This window comes from Coffea arabica, chromosome 8e (assembly GCF_036785885.1).
Source record: "Coffea arabica cultivar ET-39 chromosome 8e, Coffea Arabica ET-39 HiFi, whole genome shotgun sequence".
Lineage (NCBI taxonomy): Eukaryota > Viridiplantae > Streptophyta > Magnoliopsida > Gentianales > Rubiaceae > Coffea > Coffea arabica.
The window spans coordinates 5,560,563-5,578,521 of record NC_092324.1 but is presented as its reverse complement, the minus strand read 5'-3'; the positions used below and the strand labels follow the sequence as shown (position 1 = coordinate 5,578,521).

Below are 17,959 nucleotides of genomic sequence, written 5' to 3'. Positions count from 1 at the left end.
GGCCACTACGGTTAAGTTTCGGATACTGTGAAAAATTTATCGGGTGTTTAGAGATAAGTAGAGTGGGTGAAATGATTGATGTGAGAGGTAAAAGAAAAGATAGGATTGCATTTATGAGAGTGACAAGTGTCACATAGTTATTGGATTTGACTTAAGAAAGACTATTCACTATTTTGACTTTTGACCCAAGGAAGTAAATATCTCAAAAATTCACAAAAAATTACCATTTTCTTACCTTGTGTTGGCCGGCTCTCTCTCTTGCAAGAAGGAAGGAAATTCTTCAACTTTCTAGCTTCCATTTCACTCAATCTTCCACAACTAATCACCTAGAATAGATTCTACTCCATAAAAACCTTTCTTCTACTGCGAGTAAGTAGTTTGGTGGAGTTTGTTTGAAGAGCTAAGGTGTCCAACATCTCTCTCTCTCTTAATTTCTTGGTAAGTGATGCTTGAACACCCTACTACACCTAATGATGTTTATGTTATGCTTAGAAGTAGCTTGAGTGATGGTATATGTGATTTATTTCTTGGTTTGAAGTGATTTGGTTGAGTTTTTTATTTTTTGAGGAATTTTCTGGTTTCATATGATCTTGATGGTGTGGTTGTTTTTGATGGTTGGTAATAAGGGGCTTTGGCTCTAGTGGGTGTGAATTGTTGATAAATGCAATCAATTTTGGGTTTGGAATGAAATGTGAAAAGTTAGGGTTCATGAACCCCTAATCTGTCCGAAATTTTAGGTCATAGATAGAGGCCGAATTGGACTTTGCTCAAAACATGAAAGTTGTAGGTATTGATGAATATGAAGTGCCTGCAAAATTTCAGGGCATTTGGAGTAGTATAGAGTGAGTTATGCCGTTTTTACTGTTGCTATTGTTGGTGAACAGAATGTCCGAACTGCGATAGTAATTGCCTGTTTTGACTGGAATTGCTTTGGATTTTGTTGTTGGTGTCTTCTGATGAAATGTAGCTTGATGTCTTAGCTTTCATATGCCTTTGGAATCAATGCATTTGGACCTGTGTAGGCTGAGATAGACTGATTACAGTTTTGTGTGATTTGGGAACCTGCAATTACGGTTCTGGCTTGGTTTTCTGCATTTTTGACCTAGTTGTGCTAGGATTTGGACTGAGAGGCCTTCTTCATTGTTGTAGCCCTGTTTCATAGCTTCGAAATGGTGGATCTTACACCCCCATCCGATAACCGTAGTGAATTTGACGCCATTACCGCATAATAAGGGCAAAACAGTTTTTCTATTCGGGGCCAAGGCTAGTGCTACTTCTAATTTCTGGTTTGCTTATGATGCTTGTTTATGTATATGAAACCCTATTGGGTTGTGATTAGTGTTGATTCATGACTCGTTATCGAGTCTTATGGTAATTGTTTACTTGTTCTAGGAGGAAACGGTGGTGCACGACGTTCGTTTAACGACGGTGCATGAAACATCATTTTATCGATTGGTGAGTATACTACTCACTTGGATTTATAATGTGGCTTTGCTCTATGTGATTGTGATGCCTTGAAGGCTTGTTTGACTATTGGAAATGATTAGGGTGAGGGTGTACTTAACCGCCCTCATTCCTTTTATTCTTGTGACCGATTGTTTACCGTTTTACTGTATTACTGTACTGCTATATGAATTCTTGGATTTCATTCATGGAAATTGTTTGGGTGTTGGTTGGACGAGTATCCAACGGCCCTACTGTACTGAGCTCGACCCCGTTGGCATTCAATTGAATCGAGCCAGCGAGGGCTTGGTCGTGAAAATTGACTCGCCACGGGGACTGAAATGGGAATCTTGTGGTAATGAGACCCTTGGTTCCGGTGTACTCGAGTATCACCTAATGTTACTGCTTGGAGTGCGGGCCCGGTTGGGGAATGTTGAGTAGAAGGAATGGAAGTGAAGAGAGGTCTACGGTTTGGTACTTTTAATATTGACGGAGGGTCAATTGAGTTAGATCAAGCATGTAGCGTGGAAATGGGCTCTTGAGAGCCGACCGTATCCTTTTACTGAATTGTTTTACTTCTTATTTGAATATTTGCAATGAACGATTATGCTTAAGTGATCTGGGTTGATTGTGTGATAGTTGCTCACTGAGCTTTAACTCACACCATTCCATTTGTTTTTCTTACAGGAAAATAAGCACTTTTGGAAGCTCATACTTGTTGGTTGCCAAATTGAGCCTTGTATATGTCTCTTTTGTAGCTCTTTGCATGAAACCCTAATGTGTATTGGGTTCATTGTTTGAATGGCAAACCGAATATGTGTATCCCTTATGTATCGCTTTTGACATGCCAATGTGGTTGTAAATGTTGAATTGCTATGTATTAAGGTTTGGTGGGATCTCGGATTCCACTATTCCAGGCATGATTCATCGTATTCATTTTCCTTCGTATTTTGTTATTTTGGTTCTTGTGGCTTGTTCGAGCGCGCTTTTATTTTCCCGAAACGTTCTAGATCACGTGTAACTGCCCGTAGTCCTGGCGAGAGTTGGGCAGGCAGTCCGCTAACCCCTTTGGTTCGCCTTAGGGGAAGGTGGGGCTGTCACAGGTGGTATCAGAGCCTAGGTTTGACTTAGCCTTGGTGATATAGGACTGTTTGACTTGAGGATTTGTTGTTTTGGCCTTTAAGCTTATATTTACGATTACATGTTCTTGTGATGTAGGATGGCCGGACAGGGTGACCCTAGTGCTAGTCCTTCGGGGGCTAGACCTCGCAAAGTACTCCCCGTGATCCCATATCAGATGCGGCCGGGAGGGGCCGTCATTCGTTGGAGCCCGTCTAACCGTCTTCGACGGTGCCCGTGTAAGGAGAAATACGCTTACCCGAACACCCTCGTGTTTGCGCTGGATAAAGAGCGTAAAGTGTTGGCTAGAGAGAATGCTCGACTTGAGGTCGATGCGATCCAGGATAGGGCGACGAATGAGAAGCAAGCTGCGGGAATTAAAGAGCTAGAGTACGACGTACTTGGGGCCGAGGATCGAGTAGACGACCTTTGCGCGCAGTTGAGGGAGGCACGAGAGCGCGAGCTTAAGCGAGCTCGCAAGGTCAGGGGTCGCGCTGAGGCGATCCTTAATTTGTGTGACGATGGCTTGGAAGAGTGTAGCGACGAGGCGTCGTGTGCGGAGGCCGACCCTGGGGAGGAGTCTACCCCATCGCCTGGATCCCAGACCCCGGCGACTGACTAGGCCTTGATCTTTAGGCATCTTTTGGATAGTGGTGGTTTTTGTATGTACATGGGGATAGGGATAGAGCCTTAGCTAATCGTTTAGGGTCGTTAGATTAGCTACGTGTAAATCTCTTTTGATAAGGCCAATCCTCGGGGGATTTTCTATGTTTGTTTCTGACTTGCCTGTACATGACTTGACTGCTTGTATATATGTGTGTGGTTTTTGGCTTGTATATATGTTGTTTGCAAAATATCCATATGTGTTACTGTACAAGTTTTGCATGTTACTTACGATGCCGTATTATGACTTTGGTTTAGTACTCTTGCCTAGACCAAGTAAATTATGGAAGGTACTCGGAGTGGTCGGGGACGTGGGCGCGGTGCTAGACAACCCACACCGGTTAGGGGTGCGGGGGAAACCTCGACTGGACCTGATCCTGAACCCCAAGCCGACCCTAATGCCCAGATAGCTGCTGCTATGCAGCAAATGACAAACCTGCTTGCACAAGTAGTGCAGCAACAAGCTCAGAACCCAAACCCTAACCCTGGAAACCCCGAAAACCCTGGCCACCATGTCGAGAGCGAGGATAGAGCTCTCGAACGTTTCCAAAAGTTTGCGCCGTCGAAATTTGTTGGGGGACCCGACCCTGACGTTGCTGAGAAATGGCTCGAGAAGATGGTTGATATATTTGCAGCTCTACACTACCCAGACGAACGGCAGGTGACTTTTGCCGTGTTTCAACTCGAGGGGGCTGCCCGTTCCTGGTGGAACGTAATTAGACAGAAATGGGAGCGGGAGCAGACGCCTAGGACTTGGGTGAACTTCATCCGGGAATTTAATGCAAAGTTTTTCCCTCCCTTAGTCCAGGAGAGGAAGGAAGACGAATTTATCCGGCTCCGGCAAGGGGCTCAGACTGTGGCAGAGTACGAGAGTCAGTTTACCCGCCTGTCCAAGTTTGCGCCGGAATTAATCATAACTGAGCAACGACGGGTTAGGCGCTTCATTCAGGGTTTGAACGTTGAGATCCAGAAAGACCTCGCGGCGGCTCAAATTACCACGTTTAGCGAGGCAATGGAAAAAGCCCAACGAGTGGAGAGTGCACGGTTGCAGGTCCGAAACTTCCAGGCTAAGAAACGTGGTTTTCCTGGGAGTACGTCTGAACAAGGTGAGAAGAGCACTCCTTCTAAGTTTGGACGAGGAACGAGTAGTGGTCGACACTCTGGTCCGGGCAGAGGGACTCCGTTCAGGGGTAGTCAAGCTGGGCGAGGACAAAGGGGAAACGCTCAGAGTGGCTCGGCTTCGGCACCTCGTGGTCCCTGTGGGCATTGTGGAAAAGCAAACCACACCGAGGATAACTGCTGGAGGAAGCAGGGTAAATGTCTACAATGTGGAAGCGCGGACCACCAACTGGCTACTTGCCCGGTCCTGAAACAGGATGGAAAGGGAAGCCAACCCCCGCCGAGGACCAATACTGGACCAACGAAGGGAGATGGGTCCAAACCGAAAGTTCCAGCTAGGGTTTACTCCTTAGAGCCCCATCATTGTGGAAAAGCAAACCACACCGAGGATAACTGTTGGAGGAAGCAGGGTAAATGTCTACAATGTGGAAGCGCGGACCACCAACTGGCTACTTGCCCGGTCCTGAAACAGGATGGAAAGGGAAGCCAACCCCCGCCGAGGACCAATACTGGACCAACGAAGGGAGATGGGTCCAAACCGAAAGTTCCAGCTAGGGTTTACTCCTTAGAGCCCCATCAGGTCCCAGAGTCTTCGGAGGTCGTAGAAGGTACGATCCCTATTTTCCACCGCTTTGCCAAAGTTTTAATTGATTCTGGTGCCACTCATTCGTTTGTTAACCCTGATTTCATGTGTGGCATCGATATAAAACCTGCTAGTTTACCTTATGATCTAGAAGTCAGTACACCTACGGGAAATCAACGTTTGGTGACTAGTATGGTTTATAGGGATTGTGATGTATGGGTAGGTGAAAAGAGCTTTTTAGGCGACCTGATAAGCTTGTCCATTAAGGGGTACGATGTGATTCTAGGTATGGATTGGCTAGCCAAATATAACGCCCAACTGGATTGTAAAACGAAGGTGGTAGAATTTCACATTCCTGGCGAGGCAACCTTAAGGTTGGATATAAGGGGTAGGTTAGCCTTATCTGCTTTGATTTCGGGCATTCGAGTTAGGAAATTGATAAGTAGAGGGGCGCAAGGATTTTTGGCCTTTTTGATTAACACCCCTACGGATAAGTTGAAAGTGGAGGACGTGGCCGTAGTGAGGGAATTTCCAGATGTATTTCCTGATGAACTAGTAGCTTTACCTCCAGAACGGGAAATAGCATTTCAAATAGATTTGTTACCTGGAACTGCACCTATCTCAAAAACCCCTTACCGAATGGCGCCTGCGGAACTTAAGGACCTTAAGTTGCAATTACAAGATCTTTTGGAGCGGGGATTCATTCATGAGAGTGGGTCTCCTTGGGGAGCTCCTGTCCTGTTTGTGAAGAAAAAGGACGGAACCTTGAGGATGTGTATTGACTACCGAGGCCTAAACAATGTTACGATCAAGAATAAGTATCCCCTGCCCCACATCGACGAGTTGTTCGACCAGCTGCAAGGAGCAGTGGTCTTCTCAAAGTTGGACCTCCGACAAGGATACTATCAGTTGTTGATTAGGAAGGAGGATATACCGAAAACTGCCTTCAACTCGAGATACGGGCATTACGAGTTCGCCGTTATGCCTTTTGGACTGACCAATGCTCCCGCCGCCTTTATGGACCTAATGCATATGGTTTTCAAACCCTATCTAGACCGATTTGTTGTTGTGTTTATTGATGACATTTTGGTCTACTCCAAGACACGCGAGGAGCATGAAGAGCATTTGGGAGTGGTGTTGCAGACATTAAGAGAACATCAGTTGTACATCAAGTTTAGCAAATGCGAGTTCTGGCTGGAGAAATTAGCATTTCTAGGGCACGTAATCTCTCACGAAGGTATTTCGGTGGACCCGGCAAAGATAGAGGCCGTGACAAATTGGAAGAGGCCAGAAACCCCCACGGAAATTCGTAGCTTTCTAGGGCTAGCGGGGTACTACCGAAGGTTTATTAAGAATTTTTTCAAACTGGCAGGACCTTTAACTGACTTGACAAAGAAGCATGGCCAGTTTATCTGGAACGGCCGATGCGAAACAAGTTTTCAGGAATTAAAGAAAAGATTGACCATGGCTCCGGTACTGGTCTTGCCAAATGGCGTGGATGGGTTCGCGGTGTACGCAGATGCGTCGCGAGAAGGCCTGGGGTGTGTTTTGATGCAGAATCGGAATGTGATTTCGTTTGCCTCTAGGAAGCTAAAGCTTCACGAGCAGAATTACCCGACTCACGATCTGGAATTAGCCGCAGTTGTCTTTGCACTGAAAAAGTGGAGGCATTACCTATATGGGGTGACCTTCGAAGTGTTTTCGGATCACAAAAGTCTTAGATACCTTTTCTCTCAGAAGGAATTAAACATGAGGCAACGAAGGTGGATGGAGTTCCTGGAAGATTATGACTGCACAATCAACTACCATCCTGGAAAGGCAAATGTGGTAGCAGATGCTTTGAGTCGTAAAGTGCAAGTGGCAGGGTTGATGATTAAGGAGTGGGATTTATTAGAATCCGTGTGCGAGTGGAGACCCTGTCTTGGGAGTCATAAGGTGATATTTGGCAATGTTAGGGTAACCTCTACTTTACTGGAGCATATTAAAGAGGCGCAAAACGAAGATTTGATGGTAAAGAAGTGGAGAGAGAAAGTGGAAAAGGGAGAAACTTCGGACTTCAATTTGAGTCCTGAAGGCATTTTGAAGTATCGAAACCGACTAGTGGTACCAAAGGATGAGTCGTTGAAAGCAGAGATTCTGGAGGAAGCTCATCGGTCCAAGTATACAATCCATCCGGGCAGCAGTAAGATGTATCAGGACCTGAAAGGGACTTATTGGTGGGACAACATGAAGAGGGAAATTGCTCAATACGTACAAAAGTGTCTCATTTGTCAACAAGTGAAAGCGGAACATCAGAAACCATCGGGTTTGTTACAACCCTTGGAGATACCCGAGTGGAAGTGGGAAAATATCACAATGGACTTTGTTTCCGGTTTACCGAGGACGCAAAGAGGACACGATGCCGTTTGGGTGATCGTTGATCGCTTAACCAAGTCGGCCCATTTCTTGCCGGTGAATATGAAGTATTCCATGGACAAGTTGGCCCGACTGTACATGGACGAGATAGTAAGGCTACATGGTGTTCCTGTGAGCATCGTCTCTGATCGGGATCCACGTTTCGTATCTCGATTTTGGCAGAAGTTTCAAGAAACCTTGGGGACTAAACTCAATTTGAGCACGACCTATCACCCTCAAACGGATGGACAGTCAGAGCGGACGATTCAAACTCTCGAAAACATGCTACGAACTTGTATTCTGGATTTTGGAGGCAACTGGGGTCAACACATGACCTTGGTAGAGTTTGCGTACAACAATAGCTTCCATTCGTCGATCCAAATGGCTCCGTATGAGGCCCTATACGGACGCAAATGCCGCTCGCCGATTTACTGGGATGAAGTTGGCGAAAAGAAAGCTTTAGACCCGGTAACTATTCCATGGATGGAAGAGACTCAAGAGAAAGTCAAGTTGATACGGCAACGACTTCAAACAGGTCAAAGTCGACAAAAGAGTTACGCGGATAATCGAAGAAAAGACTTGGAGTTTGAAGTTGGAGACCACGTATTTCTCAAGATCACACCATTACGAAGTATTACAACGGGTAAAGGAAAGAAACTCCAACCGCGGTACGTCGGACCCTACAAGATCCTTCAGAGGGTAGGAGCGGTCGCGTATCGATTGGAACTACCGTCCAGTCTCTCTCGAATCCACGATGTATTTCACGTCTCGATGCTAAAGAAGTACCATCCTGACCCATCCCATATATTGCAACCGGAAGATATCGAAGTAGATGAATCACTGGCCTATGAAGAGAAACCGGTCCAGGTACTTGATCGGAAGGTCAAAGAGCTTCGCAACAAGAAAATTCCATTAGTAAAGGTGCTGTGGAGAAACCACGGAGTTGAGGAAGTTACTTGGGAAATGGAAGAGGAAATGCGAAAGAAGTATCCAAACCTTTTCGGGAATTGAAGTGAGAAATTTCGAGAACGAAATTCTTTTAAGGGGGAGAGAGTGTGAGAACCCAGATTTGCCCTAATATTTTCCTAGGATTTTTTCCCCCTTAAATTTCATGTTTTCTGCATTTTCTGGTCTAGGAATATTTTCTTGGTGGATTTTATGAGCAATTATGGTTTTTAGATGCTTTTTCTAGTATTGGAGAATTTTTAGAAAATTAAGAATATATATTGGACGTGGGACCCACGAGTGCGAAAAGTTCGGGAAAATTCGGCCAATACGGTTAAGTTTCGGATACTGTGAAAAATTTATCGGGTGTTTAGAGATAAGTAGAGTGGGTGAAATGATTGATGTGAGAGGTAAAAGAAAAGATAGGATTGCATTTATGAGAGTGACAAGTGTCACATAGTTATTGGATTTGATTTAAGAAAGACTATTCACTATTTTGACTTTTGACCCAAGGAAGTAAATATCTCAAAAATTCACAAAAAATTACCATTTTCTTACCTTGTGTTGGCCGGCTCTCTCTCTTGCAAGAAGGAAGGAAATTCTTCAACTTTCTAGCTTCCATTTCACTCAATCTTCCACAACTAATCACCTAGAATAGATTCTACTCCATAAAAACCTTTCTTCTAGTGCTAGTAAGTAGTTTGGTGGAGTTTGTTTGAAGAGCTAAGGTGTCCAACATCTCTCTCTCTCTTAATTTCTTGGTAAGTGATGCTTGAACACCCTACTACACCTAATGATGTTTATGTTATGCTTAGAAGTAGCTTGAGTGATGGTATATGTGATTTATTTCTTGGTTTGAAGTGATTTGGTTGAGTTTTTTATTTTTTGAGGAATTTTCTGGTTTCATATGATCTTGATGGTGTGGTTGTTTTTGATGGTTGGTAATAAGGGGCTTTGGCTCTAGTGGGTGTGAATTGTTGATAAATGCAATCAATTTTGGGTTTGGAATGAAATGTGAAAAGTTAGGGTTCATGAACCCCTAATCTGTCCGAAATTTTAGGTCATAGATAGAGGCCGAATTGGACTTTGCCCAAAACATGAAAGTTGTAGGTATTGATGAGTATGAAGTGCCTGCAAAATTTCAGGGCATTTGGACTAGTATAGAGTGAGTTATGCCATTTTTACTGTTGCTGTTTTTGGTGAACAGAATGTCCGAACTGCGATAGTAATTGCCTGTTTTGACTGGAATTGCTTTGGATTTTGTTGTTGGTGTCTTCTGATGAAATGTAGCTTGATGTCTTAGCTTTCATATGCCTTTGGAATCAATGCATTTGGACCTGTTTAGGCTGAGATAGACTGATTATAGTTTTGTGTGATTTGGGAACCTGCAATTACGGTTCTGGCTTGGTTTTCTGCATTTTTTACCTAGTTGTGCTAGGATTTGGACTGAGAGGCCTTCTTCATTGTTGTAGCCCTGTTTCATAGCTTCGAAACGGTGGGTCTTACACCTCCATCCGATAACCGTAGTGAATTTGACGCCATTACCGCATAATAAGGGCAAAACAGTTTTTCTATTCGGGGCCAAGGCTAGTGCTACTTCTAATTTCTGGTTTGCTTATGATGCTTGTTTATGTATACGAAACCCTATTGGGTTGTGATTAGTGTTGATTCATGACTCGTTATCGAGTCTTATGGTAATTGTTTACTTGTTCTAGGAGGAAACGGTGGTGCACGACGTTCGTTTAACGACGGTGCATGAAACATCATTTTATCGATTGGTGAGTATACTACTCACTTGGATTTATAATGTGGCTTTGCTCTATGTGATTGTGATGCCTTGAAGGCTTGTTTGACTATTGGAAATGATTAGGGTGAGGGTGTACTTAACCGCCCTCATTCCTTTTATTCTTGTGACCGATTGTTTACCGTTTTACTGTATTACTGTACTGCTATATGAATTCTTGGATTTCATTCATGGAAATTGTTTGGGTGTTGGTTGGACGAGTATCCAACGGCCCTACTGTACTGAGCTCGACCCCGTTGGCATTCAATTGAATCGAGCCAGCGAGGGCTTGGTCGTGAAAATTGACTCGCCACGGGGACTGAAATGGGAATCTTGTGGTAATGAGACCCTTGGTTCCGGTGTACTCGAGTATCACCTAATGTTACTGCTTGGAGTGCGGGCCCGGTTGGGGAATGTTGGGTAGAAGGAATGGAAGTGAAGAGAGGTCTATGGTTTGGTACTTTTAATATTGACGGAGGGTCAATTGAGTTAGATCAAGCATGTAGCGTGGAAATGGGCTCTTGAGAGCCGACCGTATCCTTTTACTGAATTGTTTTACTTCTTATTTGAATATTTGCAATGAACGATTATGCTTAAGTGATCTGGGTTGATTGTGTGATAATTGCTCACTGAGCTTTAACTCACACCATTCCATTTGTTTTCCTTACAGGAAAATAAGCACTTTTGGAAGCTCCTACTTGTTGGTTGCCAAATTGAGCCTTGTATATGTCTCTTTTGTAGCTCTTTGCATGAAACCCTAATGTGTATTGGGTTCATTGTTTGAATGGCAAACCGAATATGTGTATCCCTTATGTATCGCTTTTGACATGCCAATGTGGTTGTAAATGTTGAATTGCTATGTATTAAGGTTTGGTGGGATCTCGGATTCCACTATTCCAGGCATGATTCATCGTATTCATTTTCCTTCGTATTTTGTTATTTTGGTTCTTGTGGCTTGTTCGAGCGCGCTTTTATTTTTCCGAAACGTTCTAGATCACGTGTAACTGCCCGTAGTCCTGGCGAGAGTTGGGCAGGCAGTCCGCTAACCCCTTCGGTTCGCCTTAGGGGAAGGTGGGGCTGTCACAAGGGGTGCAAACGAGCCGAGCTCGAGTCGAGTTTTGGCTAATCGAGCCGAGCTCGAGTTAATTTTGTGAAGCTCGAACTCGAGCTCGAGCTCGACGAGCTCAAAATATCAAGCTCGAGCTCGAGCTCGAGTCAAATTCGAGTCGAGCTCGAGCTTAAAAAATAAAAAAATAATTATAATTATTTTATTTTTAAAAAATAAATAATAATTTTTTTAAAAAAATAAATAAAATAATAATTTTTTAACAAATAATAAAATATTATGGATATATATGTAATTTTACTATTAAAATAAAAAATAAAAAATAAAAAAAAATATATAATTGAGCTCGCAAGCCAACGAGTTTAATGTTTTTGAGCTCGATTTCGAGCTCGAGATCGACTTAATTAGCTCGAGCTCGACTCGAGTTCGATATTGATGAGCTCGAGTCGAGCTCGTATTCGAGCCGCTCGCGATCGGCTCGCGAGCGGCTCGATTCGCGAAACACCCCTAGTTTAGAGGTCTTGGGTTCAACTTTCCCTACCCACTTCTTAAATCCTATCCTTCCTTTACAAGAAAAAAGAATAAAAAAAAAACACAATGCATATCAGCAATTTTATTTGATATAAGATGCCACATTTAGGTAACTGATTTCGTACAATTTGTTGATTGTGATCAGATGATTGTGGAAGAGATGAACATCCTGAGCACAGTTTTCCTTAGGTATGACAACGAAAAGATCTACTATCCCAACTCAGTTTTGATCACTAAGCCAATTAGCAACTTCTATAGAAGTCCAGAAATGGGCGATACCGTTCAATTCACCATTGATCTCTCCACACCTATGGACACCATTGTTGCACTCAAGAAGGCCATACAAATGTAAGCATCCAATAAAATCCTTATCATCTTAATTTTCTTCTTGTACTTTAGCTTATGCAATTTCAATTGTGGGATCATACTTTCCTTCTTATTTTTCGTTTCCATCTATAATTTCTTGAACTTTTTTTTTTTTTGGGCTGATGCAGATATATAGAAAGCAAACCAAAGTATTGGAACCCAAAGCATAGTGTGATAGTGAAGGAGATACAAAATGTGGACAAAATGAAAATGGCACTTTGTGTACAACACACAATCAACCATCAAAACTTTGGTGATAGAAACATCCGAATTACAGAGCTTATGTTTGAGCTGAAAAGGATTTTTGAGACCCTCAATATTAAGTATCATCTTCTTCCACAAGAAGTCCACCTCACTCAAGTAAACATGAACAATTGGAGGGTGCCAACACATTCCTAAGTTGCTTTGCTTATAAGTAATTTATCCACCACCCAATGATCTCTTTGTTTTTGTCAATTTGTGTCATTCTGGTTTTTGTGCTTGTTTTGCTAATACTTTCTTGAGGTTTTTGTGGAAATATACAGCATATACATTGTTAGGATGGTATAAAAACTAGAAACCAATTAAGTTGTTCATGGAACATGTGTGATCTTTTACCATTTTAATGGTGGTATATTGATTTTAGACTTTCCATTGTTTCTTATGCAAGTGAAATATAAGAACTGATTAAATGATGATAAATATACAATTCAAATGGTGGAAATAAGGAGTTGATCGCTTGAAGTAAAAGCATTCCTACACACTTGGTTTTGGCAATTAAAATTCCATCAAATCTCATTTAATCTACCCCTTTTTAAGTAAACTTGAGAGCAATTTACCTTTGATGAAAAAAAAAAAAGAATTATACCAAATTAAGGATATTGCCTATTTGAAATAGGGAAAATAATTGGTTTCATCCTTCACATTTTACAAAAATATTCTTTTCATCCCTCACTTTTAAAATGAAGCAATTTCATCCTTGACATTTAAAAATTGAAATTATTACATCCCTGAACCCAAATTTCAATCTGAATCAAATCACCAATCAACCTGATTACAAATTTTTGGGGTGTAATTGGTACATCACTTGGTTAACTCAAGTTGATATTCATGTGAAATTTAATGAACCTAAAAATAAAAAATAAAAAATTATAACATAAAAAAGAAAGATTAAGCTTTTCTACATTATCATCGTATGCACTAACGATTTTATGTACCGCCATATCATTTTAATTTAAATTTAAACACCAAATTTTATATTTATGATACACATCTAAATTCGCAAGCGGATATACTAACGGTGCATGAAAAGATTTATCAAAAAAAAAAACTCTACTATTCCAAGACAAAGAATGGCCTTTTATGTTATAATTTTTATTTTTTTGGTTTAATAAATGTCATGTGAATATGATGAAGTTGATCGAATGATCTATCAATTCTATTTTTGAAATTTATTATTGGATTATTGGATGGTTTGATTCAGATTGAAATTAGGTTCAGGGATGTAATAGTTTTAATTTTTAAATGTCAGGCACGAATTTGCTTCATTTTAAAAGTGAGGAATAAAAAAAATATTTTTGTGAAATGTGAGGGATAAAACAGGTCATTTTCCCTTTGAAATAACACGGGGGAAAGAGCAAAAAATTAACCACGGTTCTACGGCTTGCATATATTTTAGTTGGGCTGGGCTAGACTCTCATGTTGTAGGCCTTATGGAGTAACTGAAGAATATGCTTCACATTTGCGCCGTTCATCCCAAGATCTAGTGCAAGTATAGATTCCTCACTCTCTGGAGTGGACTTGTAAATCTGACAACAAATTTACTTTCAATCCAGCATTTATGCATTCAAGCCAGAGGGTATAAACTATTCATTCACATGAGAAAGAAAGAAAAGGTCGAGGTGTGAATCACACAATTAAATTGATTGACCCGTCCAAACTCAGTCAATTAATAAATAAATATGGGTAAACAATGAACTTTGAATGGATTTAAATGAGTTAAACCCATTTAATTTGCGGATAGTGGGTTGACTCATATCATTTATTTATATTCAATTAAAAATAATTGCACATTTAAACTCAATTTTGCTGAGTGTAAAGATGATGCATTTGATTTTTCTACCAATCTAATAATGATAAAATGTCATTATTTCTTATCAAACAAAAAAAAAGTAGAATTTCAATTGGATCGTAAATGGATAATTGAGGATATACTCACGATAGGGGTGGCAATGGGGCGGGGGACACCTCCCCCAACCCCCGCCCCGTTGCATTTTAATTCCTCCCGCCGCCGCCCCGCCCCGCTTCTCCCGCGAAGGCACCCATGGGGCTAAAAAAATTTTATTATATAATTTCATTATAATTAAATTTGAGCAAATAATCAAGTATTAAAATATCAACACATCACCAAATTATTATTCATTGTAACTTCATAATTGAAACTCATAAAAATAAGTAAACAAACGTTATTTGAATACAATCTAATATGATAAAACAAATATAACTAAAATAATCAAGTTTTCATTTTTGATACAAATACAATCACTAAATTATTATAGTGTTTTTTTTAGAAAAAAATGTTATTGTATTAAGTGTAGTTAGGAATTTAACATAAATGTATTAATAAATTTAGTATAAATAATTAATAATTTTTATTAATAAATATGTATAATTAATAGTATAATTGATAATATCATTATATAAATATAATTACGTACATATATATATTTTTTTTCAAACAGGTCCCCATTTCTTTTTCCCCCAGCCCCCGCCCCAATGACCCCCGCAAGGTGGGTGCCCGCCTCCGTTACCATCCCTACTCACATCTATTTATTAAATGAGCATTTATGGGTCGATCCATTTTGACCCATTTATTAAATGGATTGACCTAATTATAACTCATTCAAATCTCTTGAGTTACTCATTCAAATCTCTAGAGTTACTCATTTTGACACCTCTAGACTTACGTCACAACTGATGAACTATTGAACTAGCAGAAACTAAAATAGTTTGTAGTTTCTATTTATAGATATGTAGCGAATGATGTTTAGGCACCTAAAAGTAATTTCTTGCATACCTTTATGATGCATTTTGCTTGATTGTTGGATAATTTGTTACTTGACTTAAACACAAATATATATATATATATATTGATGATGGGTGAAGCCTATTAATCCATAATAATCTATAAAGTATTTTAGTGTTCTTTCTAATCATATTGGCTGGACAGCACGTATACCAATCCGATAACTCATCTTCCCACTGAAAATATACTCGTGTTTATATAACGTTTCACAGACCTAAATTTTTTGCTTGTCGGTTTGTACAAGCATCTAGTGATTTATTTAGTTTCATTCAATTGGTAAGAATACTTATCGAATGGTTTTCTTTTCTTTGTTAAAGTTAAATAAGAAGAACGCAGTTTTTTTTGGTCGTGTGATCGCTGTTACTGGAAAAAGGGGATACGCCTATTCCTTTTTTTTTTTTTTTTTGATGAAAAAAAAAGTGTCAAATTTTATTAATAGCATGCTAAATCTGCTTCAAGAGCAGAAATAACAAAAAGTAAGGCGGAAAATTGCAACTCTAATAACAAAGCAAGGTATACGCCCATTCTGACATCTCTAATAACAACTCTAAAATTAAAATCCGCCTCTTAAATTGCAATAATTTTGTGAAATAAAATTTTTTTTTGTTTAAAAAAAAAACAACTCTAAAACTCTCCATTTATCTTGTGTAACGGGTTAAGAATGAAATTGTAAATGAATGTAATCAAATCAAATAGAGTATTGATCAATATGAGCTTGAATTAGTTTGAACTTTTTACGTATAAATTTTAAAGTTTTATTTTAATCGAATTAAATGCGAGCCAAATTTAAAACATCGCCAAATGCAAAACATTGTTCATGCTTCACTTAATTAGTTTTCAAATCAAAATCAAATTCGAGTCAAACTCATCTACAAGAACAGAAATGATTATCTATATGCTTTATTCACACATCTTCTCGATTTTGTTTCCTTTTAGCTCTTTCACGTCACCAAACATTTTCTAATTCTCCTCACCTTCGGTTTCGCGTCCAATAAAAGTGGAGGCTTTGTCTTGACTCTCTAGTCTCCGCCCAATCCCTAACCGACTTACCCAATTGCAACACATGGACTAGTGGTTGGAAACGTGGCGCCACCGCAAATAGCAACAGCTACACCTCAGCATCCACCATCCACCAGCGCCTTTCGTGTAATTCGTCATATATCAAATTTGAATGCAGCAATTGATTTAATTCCTTGGAATATAAGGCGATTGGATAAGATAGAATATCTTATATCTCAAATATCTGTAGCCACTAACCTTTCGTTTTTCATGACCTAACTTGGTGACCAAAATATTCCCTGTTACCATTCCAATTTCATACCTAAACATCATATGCCATTATGCCATTGGCACTATGTAAATGGGATCCATCTAGTGGATTTCTTTTTTTTTTTTCCTTTTTTTTGTGCTTAAAAGTTTTGGTGATTTTTTCTTTTTGTGCTTAAAAATTTTGATCAGTTCGATTTAGATTATCACTATGAATTAGGGTATGTTCCGAGATAATATATCACTCAAAAGAATTATTACGGATTACTCATCAACACAATCCTCACATCAACAGCGACATAAATTTCACAGTTTCTTTATGAAGATATGAAACATGCAATGTGTGTGTTCTCCATCTACGTGAACCTACATTAATCTATAAAATTGCACCAATAACTTAGAACATGTTTTAAAGGGTTAAGCGATGGTTGCAGTAATTGGTCAAACTTTGGCGATTGTTATTTAACTCTAATTAGTATTTTATTAAGAGAGTAATATTCTTCTTTATGTAGTTGTTGGGTGTATTTGGGCATCTAAGGTGGATACAATTTTAGGATCCAAGCCGTCATTTTGGATTCTGCACTTATTTTAGATAGGAATAATAAGCATAATTCCTAATTACTTTGATCACATAAGAATTCTCTCATGAAATTTGGTATCTCTGGATTCTATTGAATTTCGCCAACATTTTTGTTAACTCTTCTCCCTAAGAAAAGGGCAAAAGAAAAATATATATATCCATGAAAGAAAGGTATAAAGGGAAACACTTTTGGGGCAAGAAAAGAATATCAACTTTTTAAAATCATTTCCTTTTAGAAGGTGCTATTTTACAACTTTTTGATCACAACAGTTGTCCCCCGGAAGAAAAAGAAAGAAAAAAACATAAAAACTAGAACTAGTTTTTTCTTTAGTGCTAAGTTTTATAAATTTCTTCCTTTTATGCCAATTTTGCAATTGCAATGTGCCTTGCTATGATTGCTATATTGCCAAGATAAGGATGAATCATTTTGGCTTTGTATACATGAATCATGATAAAAAAGGTTTGACGTTCATCATTGGAAGCCAACTGTAATTTTTTGTTCCAATGTCTACTCCATATTTATAAGATGGATTAACTTTTTATACACTAACAGTGCAGTGCTTTTTTTTTTTTTATACTCGTAATTATAAACGTATGTCACATATGCATTATTTAAATTTCAAATTTAAATTCATGTTATATAACATGACCTAAACCTATTAGTATAAAAAAATTATGTACTAACAGTGTATAAAAAAGTTATCCATATAAGAGTTGCGCACCCTGTTTTTCTGGGTGTAAACTCCAACACAAATGCAGACAAGGGAAAACATCTATAAGATTTTGCGCACCATGTTTTCCTCAGTCAATCTCCATTATACAAGGGTCAACATAATTAATTGAAACAAAGAAAATAACAAGCTAACTTAGAACCAGAAACATTGAGAATCTCCAAGATACATTCCTTAAGTCCCATGATCTTTGGCAAATCATAGTCATATAGTACTACCTAACTTAGGAAGTATAAAAGTTTCACATAGTACCTACCTGAGGAAGTTTTATTTCCAGAGGAAAAACTGCACTATTATTCTATTCAG

The 17,959-nt window shown here is 39.5% G+C and overlaps 1 pseudogene; it reads left to right on the top strand.

Moving 5' to 3' along the window:
- LOC140012626 (mechanosensitive ion channel protein 10-like) overlaps positions 1-12,411 on the top strand; it is a 34,597-nt pseudogene extending 22,186 nt beyond the window's left edge.
- The last annotated feature ends 5,548 nt before the right edge of the window (positions 12,412-17,959 follow it).